The 21,161-nt window shown below is 41.4% G+C and overlaps 1 protein-coding gene and 1 pseudogene across 1 annotated transcript in view; both read right to left on the bottom strand.

Annotated features, from left to right (window-relative positions):
• The window catches only part of STAG1 (stromal antigen 1), a 465,665-nt gene extending 465,523 nt beyond the window's left edge, over nucleotides 1-142 (bottom strand). The window contains exon 1 of the mRNA XM_052642913.1: nucleotides 106-142. The gene's annotated coding sequence lies outside the window, so the exon portion shown is untranslated. The remainder of the gene's footprint in view (nucleotides 1-105) is intronic.
• Nucleotides 143-890: 748 nt separating this feature from the next.
• Nucleotides 891-21,161, bottom strand: part of LOC128053160 (heterogeneous nuclear ribonucleoprotein A1-like) — an 80,330-nt pseudogene continuing 60,059 nt past the window's right edge.

Raw genomic sequence — 21,161 nt, 5'->3', positions numbered from 1 at the left:
TCGCCCGGCCTCCATCTTGGATCGGCGCTTCCAGCCCCCGCGCCGCTGCCGCCGCATTCCCCCTCTTTCCCGCCCCCCGCCGCCGTCGCCGCCGCCCGCGCTCACCTCAGCTGCCCATCCGGGCACCGCCAGCCGTCGACCTAGTTTCCCCCCAAAAGTCTCCGGTGTGTTATTCCCGATGTGGGGGGGTTGTTACGGGGTGGTCGCCGGGGGTTCGGGAGCGGGGGCCGCGCCTTCAACGGAGCTGCAATCCTAACCCGCCATCTGGTGGCATTTTCCACACGCCAATGGCGCCGCTGCAGACTTGGGTCCGGACCGCCCTCTGCTGGCCGCGGTGCTTACTGCTTCGCTGACGGGACGGGCCTACCCGGAAAGGGGAGGGAGCTGAGGCGCGAGCTGGGGGCCGCGGCGGGGACGCGCGCGAACGCTTTCCTGTGGGGATTGCGCGCACGCGCACCAGCGGGGCGGGAAACGTGGCCGCTGCGTGGCGGCCCGGCCCCCGCACGGAGCGCTGGCCCAGCTCAGCCAATCGCAAGCGGCGCATACCTCTCCGTGAGGGGGCTGTGGATGGTTCGTGGGCCGCCCAAGGCGGGCGGAAGGATGGCGGCGGTGGCGCCTGCGCGCCCCGCTAGCTGAGTTGCCGCCCGCCATTTTTGGAGCTTTTCTGAGACCTGGGAGGGAAACCCTCCCCTGGCCCCTTCACCGCGGCCCCTCCCCAGGTCGCGGGACTAGCGCACCCCCGCAGCCCCGCCCGGCCTTGCTGCCCCCATCCCCCGCCTCTGCAGAAAAGCGCTCTGCAGAAAAGCGGAGGGGTGGCAGCGCTAACGCTCCCGCCTCTCCTGGTGTCAACCAGGGCCTCAGAGCTTAGCATTGTACGAGCGATTTATTGTCTACTGTTGACGAGGTGCTCTCCCGGGCGAGGGTGAAAAGGTTTTGAGAGCTGTTTGGGACCTCCCTCGCCGTGCATCTAGACGCAACACTGCGCGCCCCAGGCCGATTGGCGTCGTCACTACCTCTAAAGCAGATCCTTTCCGTGGTGCCGGCTTTGCATAAGGCGGCAGCATTGGCTAGTTAGTGAGAGAAGAATGTAAGTAGATTGAGAAAATATAGCCTCCGCTTTGGAATCAGATTTCTCCTTCCACAGCCTAGGACTATTCTCAGTAGCTCTGAAATGGACGGGAGAATCGTAGCCGTTTAGCTGCCAAAAGGGAAACAATTGACTAGCGTGAGATCATGACCAAAATATGCTTTTGAATGTTGCCTTTTCCCTACTCTCCCCCCCCCCCCCACCCCCCGCCTCTGCCTGATCGTGGCTTCTACCTTTCACCCACTCAAAACTTTCAATACAAAAGTGAATCCTTAATCTCCCAGGTCATCAGCCCCATTATGACTAAATTCTCTTGTTACTGTAGCCAGCCAGCTCTATTTCTGTATTGCCTTAGAATCGCTCGACTCCTTTATAGTCTTAAGGGTCAGTCTCCAATAAATTATCCCTATTTCTGATTTCTCTCTCAAAGGTCACACTGTGTGGTTTTTCACTGGAGGAAGCCCCAGTTCTACCTGGATGGCTATGAAGTCGTGACCACACTCCCACTTGATATATATATAAACTCATCTTTGGATGAATTCCTATCGTATTCTCTACAAACTGTTTCTCATTTTCCTTGTTAAGGTGCCAGTCCCGATCCATACTAATAGATAAAATCATCTGGTTAACAGGGATCAGAGCCATGGAATTCCAGTTTGATATTCTCTCCATCTTAAAATATTTGTTGACACGCCGTGTTCATGACCTTTCAAATTCTCACCAAATTAACTCATTCTCCCTCTCCCCTTCTCCCCAACATCAGTGCTTCTTCCAGGACTACCTATGTCGTCCATTCCTTTTCCTCCTTCGACCACTACTTTCCTAGGATCTTATATCTTCAGTATCGTAGCCATTGGCTTCTTTCTGTTTTTCAACAATTTCCAAGGGCTTTTTAAAAATGTGTGCTACTACCTCCAGTTACTGTAATATCAACCTTTTCACTGTCACATTTCTTAAAAGAAGTAGTCTCCTGCTTCCACCTTATTCCTTACCTTTTATCAATCTAACCCATAATGGCAAACTGAATTTACACTTTAAAGTCCACAAGTTCTAACTTTCAACCATTTTCTCATCCTATTTTTCTTGGCACACCCAATCCTTATCTCCTTCTTGAAACCCTGTGCCCCCCTCCCCAACTTTTTAAGACAATTCCTGGGATCTACAACCTATCTGGTTTTCTGGTCTTTGTATTCCTTTGCTAATGCCTCCTCTTTGTTCCAACCCATAGGTCAGCTCTTAGCTCTCTGTGGTGTTCTCTACTACATTATTGCCCTTCAAAAGTCTCCTTAAATTACTATCTGTTCCTGATTTTCCCCTAGCATTCCTCATATTCAGCTTTCTTGCCAGGAAGCTCCAGTGCAAAATTCAACATTTAAAATAATGCATCTTTCTTACTCAAGTTTCTGATTCCTCTTAGTAGCTTTGTACTATCAGGTACATTCAACTTTTATCTATTTGATAAGATAAAGTAAAAGTGGTTCAGTCATCTGACCCCATGGACTGTAGTCCACAGTCCATGGAATTCTCCAGGCCAGAAGACTGGAGTGGGTAACCTTTCCCTTTTCCAGGGGATCTTCCCAACCCAAAGATGGCGCCCAGGTCTCCCGCATTGCGAGCGGATTGTTTACCAGCTGAGCCACAAGGGAACCGCAAGAATAGTGGAGTGGGTAGCCTATCCCTTCTCCACCAGATCTTCCCAACCCAGGAGTCAGACTGGGGTCTCCTTCATTGCAGACGGATTCTTCACCAACTGAGCCATCAGGGAAGCCCAAGATAAAGTAGAAAGTTTAAGTTCAGTCACTTAGTCGTGTCTGACTCTTTGCAACCCCATGAACTGTAACCTCCTCCGTCCATGGGATTTTCCAGGCAAGAGTACTGGAGTGGGTTACCATTTCCTTCTCCAGAGGGTCTTCCCAACCCAGGGATCGAACCCGAGTCTCCCACATTGTAGGCAGACGTTTACCGTCTGAGCCACCAGAGAAGTCTATAGGTCCTACAGCAAGTTGACTTTGTTGCAGAGCCAGATGTTTCCCAGGAGCCTCTGCTTTCATGAAATTCTTAACCAAGAGTCCAAAGATCTCAGCAACGGTTTTCAAACACCACAATTATCATTAACAGCTTCAAGTTAGAGGTATGAACAAAAATGTCAAAAAGAATACCTGGAACTAATACGGATAGAGCTAAGGATTCTTAAGTATTATTTGCGGTAGGGAGTAAAGTATCAATAGAACAAATATTTGACCTGAAATGAGACCTGACCCACTTTGAAGATTCAGGTTGATAGGTTAGTTGTCTAAAGAGGAAGCACATGCCTATTAGACTTTTGTTTCAACTCATCTCTTAGCCAATCTGGTCCCAAAGTATATAATACATAAAATACTAAATTTGAAAGTTTTATTATTATAAAAATTTAATTGCATTACAGAATTACATGTAAATGTAATATAAATGCTTTACAGAATAAATCATTAACATTTATTAACCAACAATGTGAAGAACTTTGCCTTATAAAAAGCTAACTTGTGGCTATTTAGATGGCAGAACTCCTTTTAAATTTTGGCTGAACTTACATCTTTTTCCTTTCTGGATAATTTTAGCTTGAAGAAGATTTCAAAGTTATTCCATTGACCTTAGGGTCCTGCTTAAAGTAGAAGACATTCAGCCAACTTGCTTCCTGACAGTAATGATTGCATTCCTTTCGCAGAAGCCTTTTTTTTAATGACTTTTTTAGAGCACTGTTAGGTTCACAACAAAATTGAGCCTGCACACATGTAAAGCCTCCCCTGTAATCAACATCATTCACCAGAATGATACAGTTGTTACTGAGGATAAACATATATTGACACATTATAATCACTCAAAGTCCACAAGCAATTCCCTAGGGTTCACTCTTAGTATTGTACTTTCTATGAGTTTGGACAAATGTGTAGTGACATACGTCCATCATTATAATAGTTTTTTCATTGCCCTAAAAATTCTCCACGCTCTGTGTATTCATCCATCTCTTCCCTCATCCCTGGCATTCATTAATTTTTATTGTCATATGGATAGGTAGCCTTTTCAGTGGCTTCTCTCACTTTGTAATATACATTTTAGCCACTTCCATGCCTCTTCCATGTCTTTTGATGGTTTAATGGCTCATTTCTTTTTAGAGAATAATTCATTGTCCAGATACACCACAGTCTTATTTATTCATTCACTCACACACATGTAACTGAGGGACCTGTTGTTTGCTTCCAAGTTTTGGCAATTATGAATAAAGTTCCTGTGGACTTCCCCAGTGGCTAAGTGGTAAAGAATCTACCCGCCAATGCAGGAGATGCAGGTTCAATTCCTGGGTCAGAAACATCCCCTGGAAAAGGAAATGACAACTCACTCCAATATTCTTGCCTGAGAAATCCCATGGACAGAGGAGCCTGGTGGGCTACAGTCCATGGGTCGCAAAGAATCGGGCACAACTGAGTCACTAAACAACAACAAACATTCCTATATAGGTCTTTGTGCAGACATAAGTTTTCAACTCCTTTGAGTAAATACCAAGGAGTGTGATTGCTGGAGCATATGGTAAGAGTATCTTTAGTTTTGTAAGACACTGCCAAACTGTCTTCCAAAGTGGCAGTGCTATTTTGCATTCCCACCAGCAATGTAAGAGAGTTCCTGTTGCTCCATATCTTCATCAGCATTTGGTGTTGAAAATGCTCCAGATTCTGGCCATTCTAATCAGTATGTTATGATATCTCATTGTTGCTGTAATTTGCACTTCCCTGATGGCACGTTATGTAGACCACCTTTTCGTATGCATATTTGCTATTGTGTATCTTCTTTGGTGACATGTCTGTTAAAGTCTTCAGCTCATTTTTAAATTGGGTTGTTTGTTTTCTTATAGCTGAGTTTTAAGAGTTATTTGTACAACAGTCTTTTAATAGATATGTCTTTTGCAAATATTTTTTCCCAGTATGTGGCTTGCCTTCTGATTCTCTTGGCGTTGTCTTTTCCAGGGCAGAAGTTTTTAATTTTATGAAAGTCCAACTTATCAATTATTTCTTTCATGGATTGTGTCTTTGGAGTTGGGTAATACAGAAAAAGTTATCACCCTACCTATGGTCATTTAGATTTTCTCCTCAGTTATCATCTAGGAGCTTCATAGTCTTGCATTTTACATTTAGGTCTATGATCCATTTTGAGTTAATTTTTATGAAGGATCTAAGACCTGTGTCTAGATTCTTCTTTTGGGGGAATGTGGGTATGCAGTTCTTCTAGCAACATTTATTGAAAAAACTATCTTTACTCCACTGTATTACCTTTGCTCCTATGTCAAATATCAGTTGATTATAGGAGTCTACTTCTGGGCTCTCTATTCTCTTCCATTGATCTATTTGTCTATTCTTTCGTGAGTACCACAGCTATCTTGATTACTGTAGCTTAATATTAAGTCTTGAAGTCAGGTAGCATTAGTCCTCCACCTTTCAGGTAGCATTAGTCCTCTCCTTCAATATTATGCTGGCTGTTCTGGGTCTTTTGCCTCCCTATATAAACTTCAGAATCAATTTGTTGATAGTCATAAAATAACTTGCTGGGATTTTCATTTATATTGCATTGAATCTAAGATCAATTTGGGAAGAACTGACATCTTGATGATATTGAGTCTTCCTAGCCATGTCTTCATTTATTTCGTTCTTTTCTGATTGTGTTCATCAGAATTTTATACTTTTCCTCATATAGATCTTGTAAGAAAAACTGTTTGAAGTAACATTTTATTCATGATTCTCCCCTTTCCCATACCTTATAACAGAGTTCCAGACACACCTCTTGATATTTAGACTAAAGAAAAGTCTTCTGATTATACTTTATCATACTTCATTTTGACTACCTCCATGGATATCTGTAACATAGTATTTTAGGGATCATGACCACTGTCTTAATTTACTCTTCCCAAATCAAGTATTCTTCCTTTGCATTTTTCACTTGGCTACAGGATATTTCCTGTTGCTTATCAGCTGCTGCTGCTGCTGCTGCTAAGTCACTTCAGTTGTGTCTGACTCTGTGCGACCCCAGAGACGGCAGCCCAACAGGCTCCCCCATCCCTGGGATTCTCCAGACAAGAACGCTGGAGTAGGTTGCCATTTCCTTCTCCAATGCATGAAAGTGAAAAGTGAAAATGAAGTCGCTCAGTCATGTCCGACTCCCAGAGACCCCATGGACTGCAGCCCACCAGGCCCCTCCATCCACGGGATTTTCCAGGCAAGAGTACTGGAGTGGGGTGCCATTAGACTTTTGCAAAAATCATAAATGGTTTTCCCTTCTTTTCTACTCTTGCAATTAAGGTGTGCTGCCAATTGGTGGCAGTAATGTGCCATAGTGGCCTACCTATCAGATTAAACTCTGACTTTTTCCATTCCATTTTTTAAAACATTTTAATTTATTTATTTTTAATTGAAAGGCAGTTGCCTTACAATATTGTATTGGTTTCTACCATACATCAGCATGAATCAGCCATAGATATACATATGTCCCCTCCCTCTGGAACCTCCCTCCCACCTCCCACCTCATCCCACCCCTCTTTTTTCCTAACTCCTTCTAAACATGAAAAATCAATTCTGTCCCAAGACCAGAAGTCCTCCCCTTTCAGAATCAGTAAAACTGGGTTCAGGAAAAACTCTGTCCCCCAAATAATTGAAGAAAAGAACTACTCAGAAACTTTTAAAAAGAAATCTCGTAAGCAGAGTGCTGGAGCTAGTAATGGTAGAGTTAAGGACTCTTACATGTCGTTTGGTCTTCTGTGGTATCTCAGATAATAAAGAATCTGCCTGTAATGCAGGAGACCTGAGTTTGATCCCTGAGTTGAGAAAACCCCTGGAGAAGGGAATGACTATCCACTCCAGTATTCTTGCCTGGAGAATCCCATGGACAGAGTAACCTGGCAGGCTATAAATCCATGGGGTCACAAAGAGTCAGACATGACTGAGAAACTAAGTAAATATCATTTAGGGTAAAGAGTAAATTATCAGTAGAACAGCCATTTGCTTAGTCCAAGTATCTAGGTGTCCTTGGAATTTCATTTTAAAAGTTCTGAAAGGAGGCCTGACATATTTCAGGGAGTCAACTTTGATAAAGGTAGATGTCTAAAATATTGTTTCCATATAAACAGAGCAACCAGTCTCTAATGTTTTTTTCAGTCAAAGAAGTGTACAAATGGCAACAAATGAAACTAATTATACTGTAACAAATCAAACTGCACAAAAGAATTTGTGATGAATAGCAACAAATCTCATGCTAATCCTTTCTACCCCTAGGCCTATTCACCAGGGACAACCTATTTTACATGTTTTTGTTTGTGATTACTTCAATATTTCTAAATATGCTCATATCAGTTTTAGACAGTATCTAAGGACACGATCATAGAAGATAAGGATTGTGGTAACAACAAGTCTTCTGATACTTCAGTTCAGTTCAGTCATTCAGTCGTGTCCAACTCTTTTTGACCCCATGAACCGCAGCACACCAGGCCTCCCTGTCCATCACCAGCTCCCAGAGTCCACCCAAACCCATGTCCATCGAGTCGGTGATGCCATCCAGCCATCTCATCCTCTGTCGTCCCCTTCTCCTCCTGCCTTCAATCTTTCCCAGCATCAGGGTCTTTTCAAATGAGTCAGCTCTTCACATGAGGTGGCCAAAGTATTGGAGTTTCAGCTTCAACATCAGTCCTTCCAATAAACACTGAGGACTGATCTCCTTTAGGATGGACTGGTTGGATCTCCTTGCAATCCAAGGGACTCTCAAGAGTCTTCTCCAACACCACAGTTCAAAAGCGTCAATTCTTCTGCACTCAGCTTTCTTTATAAATTACATTAATCTCAGCTCTTTTGTTGGTTATCTTTCTAACTTTTAACAGAATATTGTGAAACTCTAGATAATACTTCAACCTAAGATAATATTTCAGTTCTAGTATTAATACCACCATTCTTCCTTCCCACCTTCTGCTCACCTCCCTTAAACACAGTCAATATCATTTGTGTTTTGTCTATTAGTTGATTCTAAATTAACAGCCAACTTCCAAGCTATGAGAAGTGCCGGGATTACATTTTGTTCTCTAGGCTACCCACTCCAGTATTCTTAGGCTTCCCTTGTGGCTCAGCTGGTAAAGAATCCACCTGCAATGCAGGAAACCTGGGTTGGAAAGATCCCCTGGAGAAAGGAAAGACTACCCACTCCAGTATTCTGGCCTGGAGAATTCCATGGAGAGTTCATGGGGTTGCAAGGAGTCGGACCCAACTGAGCGACTTTCACTTTCTCTTTCTTTTTTAAGACCTCTGTCACAACCACTAGAAAGCCACTCAGAACATGCAGAGCAGGGATCAAATAAATTCTCTCCCCCATTACCCATTGCCCAAATATGTGTGCAGCATACTTGGACCGTAAGCTGCTCATTTGGCTTTATTGCTTCTAGAGCTTCAAATTGTACTTTTTTCCTATATGTTTTACATAGTTTATCTAATCAAGTTTTTCTGTTTTCTCTATCCTTTTACAGAGATGATTTCTTTCTTTTCTCCTCTGGTGATGAGACCTGATTGACCTTTGGCCTTCTACTCCGACTTTGCCTAACTGTTCTTAAACTCTATTGTACTGCTAAGAGCCTCCTTTTATTCTGCTCCAAAGTTGGAGCTACTCTTCTAGAATCTTGGTCTATGTTCTTGGTAAATCTTCCTGTTTTTTAGAAGAATATCCTCAATAACTACATATAAAAGAATAGGAAGTAATGCTGTCAATATAACTGAATTTACTTTCCCTTAAAACTCTTAAGGCATTGTCTAGTGTATTCTAGTATTCAGTGATACTGATAAACTGGGTGGAAATGTGGTCTTGCTCTTAATGAATGACTAGTTGCTTAATTTCATCATTATCACCAGAAGCTTACACATGTTTAATTTGCTTTATTTGCTATAAATCATCACTGGATAAAATATTTTATGGAAACACATTTAAATCAATTCCTGTGATTTTTTACTGCATTTTTTAAATATCAAATTTTTTCTTAAAAATAACTTTTTTTCGCTGGTTTCCTACTAATGTTGTCAAACTTACATAAGTAATTTCTCAACTATGAGATGAACTGGGATCTAATGTTAGTTTTCTATTGCTACAGTAACATCTTACCGAAAACATGTGGCTTTACAGCAATACAAGTTTATTATCTTAACAGTTCTAGAGTCAGAAGCTCTAAATAGTGTCCACAAGACTGAGTTCTTTTGGAGGCTCTAGGTGAGAATCTACTTCCTTGCCTCTAGCTTCTAGAGGTTGCCTACATTCCTTGGCTCGTGGCTGCTTCCTTAGATCTCTTCTCTCCTCTATAATTTGCCCTCCTCTATTACATTGAGAAGAACCTCTTAATATAAATACTACATGCATGTGACCAATTTTAGAAGTTACCTATCTTTTCCCCCTAGCCTCTTAGTTCTTTCAAGAAGCAGCCACTATTACCCAGTTCCAGAAACTTTTGGACTTTTTCTTTAATCTTAGTGTTATGACATTTCTAGGGATCAAATTTTAATAAAAAGTTACCAGGACCTTGCATTTTTTTTCTGAAACCATGGAAACAATCAATGAATATTAGTGTCTTCTTTCAATGATGTTTAGGTAGATGTGCATTAAGCACTTACTAGTATATATGGCACATAGTTGGTATGTTTTGTTTTTTTTTGTTTTGTGGGTTTAGTTTTATTTTTTACAGTTATATTTAGGTATGATTGATATATAATAAGCTGCACATATTTAAATTATATGATTTACTAATCTGTAACCTATATAAACCCATGGAACCATCACTATAATCAATATTTCCATCAACTCTAAAAGTTGCCTCATATCCCTTTGTAATCCATCCCTCTCTGCCTTTATTGGGGTTTCCCTGATGGCTCAGTTGGTAAAGAATCCACCTGCAATGCAGGAGACCCCAGTTTGATTCTTGGGTAGGGAAGATCCGCTGGAGAAGGGAGAAAGCTACCCACTTGAGTATTCTGGCCTGGAGAAGTCACAGAGAGCCAAATAGGACTGAGTCACTTTCACTTTTTTGGACTTCCCTCCTGACTCAGCCAGTAAGGAGTCCGCCTGCAATGCAGGACACCCAGGTTCAATCCCTGGGTTGGGAAGATCCTCTGGAGAAGGAAATGGCAACCCACTCCAGTATTCTTGCCTGATAAATCCTATGGACAGAGGAGCCTTGCAGGCTATAGTCCATGGGGTCACAGAGTTGGACATGACTGAGTGACTTCACCTCTCCTCTCTCTTTGCCTTTATTCATCCATTCAGGCAAGTACTAGCCTGCTTTCTGTCACCATAGATTAACTGCATTTTCTAGAATTTTATATAAACTGAATAATACATTGAAAGGGAGAGTGTTAGTTGCCCAGTCGTGTGTGATTCTTTGCGAGCCTATGTATTTGTAGCCTGCCAAGCTACCCTGTCCATGGGATTCTCCAGGCAAGAAAACAGGAGTGAGTAGTCATTCCCTTCTCTGGGTGATCGTCTTGACCCAGGGATTGTACCCAGGTCTCCTGCACTGCAAGCAGATTCGTTACCATCTGACCCACCAGGGAAGCCCTGAATAATATATTATGTACTTTTTAAAAATTTCTTTACTTGGTACAGTTATTTTGAGATTCATCCACATTGTTGTGTATAGAAATTATTCATTCCTCTTTAGCACTGCTGTAATGTTCCATTATATGATTAGACTACAGTATGTCCATTTAACTGCCAATGTACATTTTGTACTTAATTTTTTTCTTATAGTAAAACTGTTATGAACACTGAGACACTGATTATGTTTCACTGGATTTGGTATTTAGTAGGTAGACTAAATCATGAATCACAGATAGCTAAGGAAAGAAGAGAAGCAAAAGGCAAGGGAGAAAGGGAAAGATACAGCCAAGTGAATGCAGAGTGCCAGAGAATGACAAGGAGAGATAAGGCCTTCTTAAATGGACAATGCAAAGAAATATAGGAAACAACAGAATAAATAGAGTCAAACCATAAAATGGGAAAGCGAGATCGCTTCAAGAAAACTGGAGATATCAAGGGAATATTTCATGCAAGGAAGGGCACAATAAAGGTCAGAAGTGGAGAGACCCTAACAGAAGCAGAAGAGGTTAAGAAGAGATAGCAAGAGTACCAGAAGAACTATACCAGAAAAATTGTAATGACCTGGATAACTGTGATGGTTTAGTTGCCAGACATCCTGGAGTGTGGAGTCAGAAGGGCCTTAGGAAGCATTTTGATTAACAAAACTAGTGTAGGTGACAAATTTCTACCTGCGCTATTTCAAATCCTAGAAAATGATGCTGTGAAAGTGCTGCACTAAATATGCCAGCAAATTTGAAAAACTTAGCAGTGGCTACAGGATTGGAAAAGGTCAGGTTTCATTCCAATCTCAAAGAAAGGCAATGCCAAAGAATGTTCAGACTACCGCACAATTGTGCTCATCTCACACACTAGCAAAGTAATGCTCAAAATTCTCAAAGCAAGGCTTCAACAGTACATGAACTGTGAACTTCCAGGTGTTCAAGCTGGATTTAGAAAACACAGAGGAACCAAAGATCAAGTTGCAAATATCCATTGGATCATAGAAAAAGCAAGAGAGTTACAGAAAAACATCTATATTTGCTTTATTGACTATGCCAAAGCCTTTGACTGTGTGGATCACAACAAACTGGGAAATTCTTCAAAGGATGGGAATACCAGACCACCTGACCTGCCTCCTGAGAAATCTGTGTGCAGGTCAAGAAGCAACAGTTCAAACTGGACATAGAACAACAGCCTGGTTCCAAATTGGGAAAGGAGTACATCAAGGCTGTATATTGTCACCCAGCTTATTTAACTTATATGCAGAGTACATCATGTGAAATGCCAGGCTGGGTGAAGCACAAGCTGGAATCAAGAATACTGGGACAGATATCAGTAATCTCAGATAGGCAGATGACACCACTTTTATGGCAGAAAGTGAAGAAGAACTAAAGAGCCTCTTGATGAAAGTGAAAAAGGAGGGTGAAAAAGCTGGCTTAAAACTAAACATTCAAAAAATGAAGATCATGGCATCCAGTCCCATCACTTCATGGCAAACAGATGAGGAAACAATGGAAACAGTGATAGACTTTATTTTCTTGGACTCCAAAATCACTGCAGATGGTGACTGCAGCCATGAAATTAAAAGACGCTTGCTCCTTGGAAGAAAAGCTGGGACAAACCCAGACAGCATATCCAAAAGCAGAGACATTACTTTGTCAACAAAGGTCTGTTTAGTCAAAGTTTTGGTTTTTCCATTAGTCATGTATGAATGTGAGAGTTGGACTATAAAGAAAGCTGAGCACCAAAGAATTGATGCTTTTGAACGGTGTTGTCAGAGAAGACTCTTTGGAGTCCCTTAGTCTGCAAAGAGATCCAACCAGTCCATCCTAAAGGAAATCAGTCCTGAATATTCACTGGAAAGACTGATGCTGAAACTGAAACTCCAGAGTTTGGTCACCTGATGCAAAGAACTGACTCATTGGAAAAGATCCTGATGCTAGGAAATATTAAGGGCAGGAGAAGGGGATGACAGAGGATGAGATAGTTGGATGACATCACTGACTTAATGGACATGAAGTTGAGCAAGCTCCAGGAGTTGGTGTTGGACAGGGAAGCCTGGCATGCTGCAGTCCATGGGGTCTCAAAGAGTTGGACACCTGAACTAAACTGAGTGGTGGTCACAACTGGAAATGGTCACTTTCATTCCAATCCCAAAGAAAGCCAATGCCAAGGAATATTCACACTACTGTATAATTGTGCTCATTTCTCATTTTGTTTTTAGTCACTCAGTCATGTCCGACTCTTTGCAACCCCATGGACTGCAGCATGCCAGGCTTCCCTGTCCTTTACTATCTCCTGGAGTTTGCTCAAACTCATGTCCATTGAGTTGATGATGCCATCCAACCATGATCCTCTGTCACCCCCTTCCTCCCATGCAAGTAAGGTTATGCTCAAAATCCTTCAAGCTATGCTTCAGCAGTATGTGAACTGACAAATTCCAGATGTACTTGCTGAGTTTAGAAAAGGCAGAGGAACCAGAGATCAAATTGCTAATATTTGTTGGATCATGGACAAGGCAAGGGAGTTCCAGGAAAATACCTACTTCTGCTTCATTGACTACATTAAAGCCTTTTAGTGTGTATATCACAGCAAACTGTGGAAAATTCTTCAAGAGATGAGTGTACCAGACCGCCTTACCTTTCCCCTGAGAAACCTGTATGCAGGTCAAGAAGCAACAGTTAGAACTGGACATGAAACAGCTGACTGGTTCCAAATTGCAAAAGGAATACAACAAGGCTATATGTTGCAACCCTGTTTATTTAACTTATATGCAGAGTATATCATGCAAAATGCCAGGCTAGATGAAGCACAAGCTGGAATCAAGATTTCCAGGAGAAATATCAACAACTTCAGATACGCAGATGATACCACTCTAATGGCAGAAAGTGAAGAGGAACTAAAGAGCCTCTTTATGAGGGTCAAACAAGAGGGTGAAAAATCTGGCTTAAAACTCAACATTCAAAAAACTAAGATTGTGGCATCCAGTCCCATCACTTCATGACAAATAGAAGGGGGAAAAGTGAAAGCAGTGACAGATTTTATTTTCTTGGGCTCCAAAATCACTGCAGACAGTGACTGCAGCCATGAAATTAAAAGAGTCTTGCTCCTTGAAAGGAAAGCTATGTCAAACCTAGACAGTGTATTAAAAACCAGAGACATCATTTTGGTGACAAATGTCCACATAGTCAAAGCTATGATTTTTCCAGTAGTCACGTATGAATATGAGAGTTGAACCATAAGGAAGACTGAGTCCTGAAGAACTGATGCTTTCAAATTGTGGTGCTGGAGAAGACTCTTCAGAGTCTCTTGGACTGCAAGGAGATCAAACCAGTAAATCCTAAGGAAAATCAACCCTGAATATTCATTGGAAGAACTGATGCTGAAGCTGAAGCTCCAGTGCTTTGGTCACTTGAAGAGCCTACTCATTGGAAAAGACCCTGAAGCTAAGAAAGACTGAAGGCAAAAGAAGGAGGGGGCAGCAGTGGATGAGATGGTTAAAAAGCATTTCTACTCAACTGACATTAATCTGAGCAAACTGAAAGATAGCAGAGAACAGAGGAGCCTGGCATGCTACAGTACGCAGGGTTGCAAAGAGTCAGATGACTTAGTGACTGAAGGACAACAACATAGACTGAATTGTGTCCTGCTCCCTCAAATTCATCGTTGAAGTCCTAACCCCCCTGTGATTGCCTTAGAAAATAGGGCTTTTAGATGGTAGTAATTAAGGTTAAATAAAATCTTATAGGACTTCCCTGATTGCTCTGCGGTAAAGAATCCGCCTGCAGTGTGGGAGACACAGATGCAGGTTCGATCCCTGGGTAGGGAAGATCCCCTGAAGAAGGACATGGTAACCCACTCCAGTATTCTTGCCTGGAGGATCCCATGGACTGAGGAGCCTGGTGGGCTACAGTCCATAGGGTCGCAAAGGGTCGGACACGACTGAAGCAACTGAGCACACACAAAGTTTTATGAATAGGATCCTGATCTGATAGAACTGGTGGTCTTATAATTAAGAGGAAGAGACCTCTCTTTCTCTCCCTCCTTTCCTTCCTCTCTCCTTCACATTCCCCTCCCTTCCACCTCCTCTTCTCACTCTCCCCACCACACACAGGGAAGGAAAGGTCATATGAAGATACAGCCATAAGGCTGCTGTCTGCGTAATGAGCAGAAAAGGTTTATTGGGAACCGAATAAGCTGGCAGGCACCTTGATCTCTTCCTAGAACACTGAGAAGTAAATTTCAGGTATTTAAGTCACCTAGCCTATGGTATTTTGTTATGGCAGTCTGAGCTGACTAAAACAGTGGCTATTCCTTAGCCAGATTGATGCACTGTAAAAAGATAATGATAAGCTGTGATTAATCACCAACTGAAAGCTAAAATGAAGACTATAGTACTTTGGTAGTGCACAAAGTAGCTGTCATCTCCTACAGTGGAAGACCAAAATAAACTCAAAGTGGCTAAACTCCGAAAATTAAATGTTTAGTTAAGACAGATATATTAAGCCAAGGTCAGGGCCCTGGTTGGAAAAGAATGGGGCTTAACACAGAAGATGAAGATATTCCCAGTAGGGGCCCACCCTCCTCTGCTAAGACCTATTCCTTTCCCATTATTCAGAGATGGTACAAAGACTTCTTCCCATCAGGACAAGTGCCCTCCCTCTCAAGATTTGTTCTCAGTTTGTATCCTGTCCAAGAGGCCTTAACTGAAGGTACGTTTCAATGTGCTGGATCTAATAATTTAGGAAATAATTATATTCCAAAGGAGCTTTAATATCTAGTCAGCATGAAGTGAGAGAGTATGTATAGAATCGAAATTTTGAGGCTGCTTGATTAACAGCAAGGGAATGTAAGGATGGATAAGGATGAAATTAGATTTGAGAGCGTTCTCCTAGTAGTCAAGATTTAACATCATAGTTAAACCTCCAGGAGACAGTGTGAATTTGCTACTAGAATGATTTCTAGAAGCCTGGAAAAAGCAATGATCCATACAAAGTTGGTTTAAAATCCGTAACTGCCCTGACAGACAGTGGAAGAAAGAATTTAAAGAATCAATTGATTATACTGCAGACCATATACTATGCACAGATGAAAAACCCACCAGATGATCAGTTTACAGAAGGCTAGGAAGCTACATCATATGTAAAGACACAAGAAATGTAGCATTGTGAGGACACCAGTATGATTCAGAGGCTCCATGGTGAGTTCTTATCAGCCAGCTGCTACCGCAAAGTCACTTCAGTCGTGTCAGACTCTGTGCGACCCCATAGACGGCAGCCCACCAGGCTTCGCCATCCCTGGGATTCTCCAGGCAAGAACACTGGAGTGGGTTGCCATTCCCTTCTCCAACGCAGGAAAGTGAAAAGTGAAAGTGAAGTCACTGAGTCGTATCCAACTCTCAGTGACCCCATGGACTGCAGCCTACCAGGCTCCTCCGCCCATGGGAGTTTCCAGGCAAGAGTACTGGAGTGGGGTGCCATTGCCTTCTCCGTTATCAGCCAGAACTGATGGTAAAAGAAGCCACTAAGGAGCTAATTTTATTGATAGCAACAGAGACAACAAGACCCCCAAATTATAGAGGTCAGGTTGTAGTGTTTAACAGTCAGAACCCAAGTTGGACAATTGTCATATAAATTTAGAGGAGCAATTGGGTGAAGTGACCTACAAGAATAATGGAGACATTATTAGTATATGATGTCCCTAGGGGAAAAATAGATGGGCAGTCAATAAAGGTGCCACTCAGTTTGTATCATCAGTTGAATTCAAAATTGATAGTCAGGAGACTAAGGCAATTGTCCCAATTAAAAGCATGATTCCTTGCCAAGTTTTAAAACATGAATCTGTGTTTAGACCTGGAGTCCCGCTAACTTAAGAAGGGATCAGGTCCCCAGGAGGAAGGAACCTGTAACTCATTGCAGATGTAGTCAGTAATGATTCCCTCAATTTTTCACCAAAGTTTGGTCCAGAGCCCTTGGGCCTAAGGCCATTTACTCAGATAACTGTGCAACTGGGAAAATGAGAATATATAAAATTTTTCAAGGACTATTGATTATAGAGTCTGAATTGACATTGATACTTGGAGACCCAGAGGATCAGCACGGCCTGCTTTTCAGAGTAGGTGCATATGGGGGCCATATAATAAGTGAAGTCCTATCCAAGTCACAGGTCAGGTCACAGTGGCCCCTGAGGCCTATAGATTCACATGTTAGTCATGTCTTCAGTACTTACATATGTCACCAAAAGAGATATTTCACAGTGGGCACAACTCCCACGTTGAGTCCTTGATCTATGAAGTAACAGGTATCATAATGGGGCAGGCCAACTGGAAACCTCTGAAACTGCCCCCTCTCTTAGCTAAGACATACATTTTGAAAAGTATTGCTGAGGAAAATGATGGAAATTAACTCTACTCCTAAAGGATGTAAGGATGATGATCCCCATCATTCCTCCATTTTATTCACCAGTTTGGTCCCTGCAAAAACGAGACTGATTATGGAAAAAGATACAAAATATGATTCTTTGCTAGAGTAGAATAACAGAGACACAGGTTCTTTTCCATCTCTCTCAGAAACAAGCATCAGAAGCAGTTCTCATTTACCTGTACTAGAAAACAATATACATGAACATTTCTGCCCCAGGGCTGTAATTCTCCCACCCTTAGTAATAACACAGTTGTCAAGAACTGTGAAGGTTTGAGATTTTACCCAATTTGCAGTCTGACAAGTTGGCCTGCCACTATTGTAGATGCTGGTAGAAGACATGAGACGCCTGGTCAGAGTCAGTAGACTTTATTGTTCACAGCACAGCAAGCAACGTGAGACTTACATTTGTGCTGGTTTTCCTTGTTCCCCAAGAACCATGAGGAGGAAGTGGAGTGGTCTAGACACTGCTGTACATAGATGGATACCGCAGTATCATGGATGACATATTTTTAGTTTAGAGAAACTTTTATCAAACAACTTGCTTAAATTTTTCCCTACATGCATTATCTTTATTATACTGAACAGTAAACAAAGCTGTCTTCTGCAAATGTCATAAGATATCACTTATACATGGAATTTAAAAAATGACACGAACTTATTTACAAAATAGAAATAGACTCACAAACATAGGAAACATACTTATGGTTACCAAAAGGGAAAGCCGGGGGAGGGATAAATTAGGAGTTTGGGATTAGTGGATACACACTACTGTACAAAAATAGATGAACAATAATCTGTATAGCATAGGTAACTATATTTAATATCTTGTAATAACCTATAATGGAAATGAATCTGAAAATAATATATATTATATATATGTATATAACATATGGGAACTTCCTTGGTGGCTCAGACAGTAAAGCATCTGCCTGCAATGCGGGAGACCTGGGTTCAATCCCTGGGTCAGGAAGATCCCCTGGAGAAGGAAATGGCAACCCACTCCAGTACCCTTGCCTGGAAAATCCCATGGATGGAGGAGCCTGGTAGGCTACAGTTCTTAGGGTCGCAAAGGGCCGGACACGACTGAGCAACTTCACTTTATATAATATATATGGGCTTCCCAGGTGGCACTAGTGGTAAAGAACCCACCTGCCAATGCAGGAGACATAAGGGATGCAAATTTGATCCCTGGGTTGAGACGATCCCCAGGAAGAGGGCATGGCAACCCACTCCAGTATTCTTGCCTGGAGAATCTCATGGACAGAGAAGCCTGGTGGGCTACAGTCATGGGGTCTCAGAGTCGTACACAACTAAAGCGACTTTGCACACAGGCCTGCATAGCATATATATAACTGAATCACTTTGCTGTACACCAGAAACTAACACATCCTTGTAAATCAACTATATTTCAATTTTCTAAAAAACTTTGTCTTTTGTTCTGAAGAGAGACACCAACTCTATCTCCTAAGGTTGCTCCTGTACAAACATCCTTGAAAAGATAGCTCAGAACAAAAGCTGTTGGTGTCCTCAGGGAAGATCAGCAGAAACAGATCCATGGAAAATTTCTCCCAGCTCTGTAGAGTTGGAGGTACAGGTCTCCAAAGGCAACCCAGGTTTACCAGCAAACATAGCGAGACTCCCACTGAGATACAAGCTAGGCTGCTAACCCAAGCTCTTTGGGTTCTTTGACTCCAGGGACCAGCAGACATCAGTTTCTGAAAAATGGCTCAAAGGAGCTGCCTCAGAACATTTTCTATAGCCCTTGAGAAGGAACTAAAAGCCCTTAACTTTGCTTTGGAAGTGTTAGTCACTCAGTTGTATCCAACTCTTTGCGACCTCATAAACCATAGACTGCCAGGTTCCTCTGTCCATGGAATTCTCCAGGCAAGAATACTGCAGTGGTTCGTCATTCCCTTCTCCAGGGGATCTTCCCAACTCAGGGATCAAACTCAGGTTTGCTGCATTGCTGATGGATTCTTTACCATCTGAGCCACTAGGGAGGCCCTAACTCTGCTTAATGGCTAAACTACTGTTATTTTGTCTTGCTTGACTCTTTTCCTTTGTTTCTGCATTTTCTTACTTCTCTCATTAAACTTGCTCTTTGGAACTTGGGGAAGGCCTAGGAAGTTAAAACTTTTCTGTGAATGAGAGGTGGGGGATTGGGGAGGCTGTCTCTAGAGAGGCCCTGCAGCGTCCTGATTGGTTTCAGCTGCAGTGCACACCGTGATGTGCTGCCTAGATTCCTATTCAGTGAAGGATTTGTTACCCTGACTTCTGGGAATGCTATAAGCTCCTTCAGAGATGGTCTCCTCTGCAAAGAGGTGTGTCCCTTCCCAGAATGGCCCATATCCAATGACCAGGCAATGCCAGGGTATGAAAAGCCTGGCATCTCGGTCTAATTTGGGATAATTCTTGGGGGCAGGGGGTGGCATTTCAGCACCAGAATTCTTTTTGAGGTCAACTGAGACTCATTGGGCTTGCATCCCAGTTTAACTTCTCTCTTTCTATTTCTGCTTCCTTCTCCTTCCTCCCATAGATTTTGATACCAAATTCACTCCTTAATAAATATCCTACCTATTAAAATTCAACTCAGAGTCTGCTTCCCAGGGGACCCAGCCTGAGACAGCCATTTATAGTATTACCTCTTAATAGATTACTGTGTACTTATAAAAAAGATACTGTACCTCCATAAGATGTGTTGGCTTGGAAAGAAACATTAAGTTAAATAAAATCAGGTTAATATATAGTAAGAAAAGAATCTGGATGTATACCTTGGTGTTAATGGTAATAATATCTGGATAGTAATTTTTCTTTTCCTTTTTACTATTTTCCTGCATTTTCTGAATTTGTATATTTATTTTTAATCAAATGTGCAACAAAGCTATTTTAATTTTGGAAAATTAACTTTGTCATAAATAGACAATCTCTTCCACACCTAAGGCAGTAAACTGGTGTAAACAATCTGGAAATTAACTTACATGTATGTATAAAGATGCTTAATTCGCAGTAATTCTATTTTGAGGAATTTATTCTTTGAGTATAATTTTAAATAGGATTAAATAAATTAAGGGGGAATTGAATATACACAAAGATATTTATCACAGCCTTACTTCAATTAGAAAGAAAAAAATAAACAACATAAATGGTTCACATGTATGCATGATATAGGAAAACTGAAAGTGAAAGTCACTCAGTTGTGTCCAACTCTTTGTGACCCAATGGACTATACAGTCCATGTTCTCTAGGCCAGAATACTGGAGTGGGTAGCCTTTCCCTCCTTCAGGGGATCTTCCCAACCCAGGGATCGAACCCAGGTCTCTCATATTGCAGGTGGATTCTTTACCAGCTGAACCACAAGGGAAGCCCATACATGATATATGTGTGTGCATAAATTTTATAGCTTTTCAAAATATTGTTTTCAAACAATATTCATTAACATAAAAATATTACAATATAGTACTAGTAAATGGCAAAAATTAATATATAAAGTTATAGATACAGATTGATAATTAATAATCCCCATTGTCTTGGGGATTGGGGATTGTTTCTTACCCACACACATACATATACTCTCATGAAAGAAAAGACTGAGAGAAAATATATCAAAATGTTAACAACAAATATTTCTGAAAATTGGAATTTCAGGTCTTTTTAAAAATCTTTAATTTTTCTTATTAAAAAATATTATATACATACTCATGACTATTAAATAGAAAATTATATTATAAAATAGTATATGCAAGGAAAAATAAAACTTCCTAACACTTCAGAACAATATTCCTCCCCAAAGGAACCAGTTTTACAAATCAAAAGAAACATTTTTGTGTCCATATTGCCCTTTTTACATTTTTAAATTTTTTGTGCAGATGAGTACATACTATTAACATTATCCTACATCATCCATTTTCTCTAACAACTGAATGAGAAACAAGACATCTACTTTCTTTCTAATGGCTGAATAGTATTTCACTGTGTAAATGTACCATATGGACATTTAGGTTACTTTTAATTATTTACTGTTGAAACATTATTTT

The sequence above is a fragment of the Budorcas taxicolor genome, chromosome 1 (genome assembly GCF_023091745.1).
Source record: "Budorcas taxicolor isolate Tak-1 chromosome 1, Takin1.1, whole genome shotgun sequence".
In the NCBI taxonomy this organism is placed as follows: Eukaryota; Metazoa; Chordata; class Mammalia; order Artiodactyla; family Bovidae; genus Budorcas; species Budorcas taxicolor.
The sequence above is the reverse complement of the archived record's forward strand: the minus strand, read 5'-3'. Positions and strand labels throughout refer to the sequence as shown.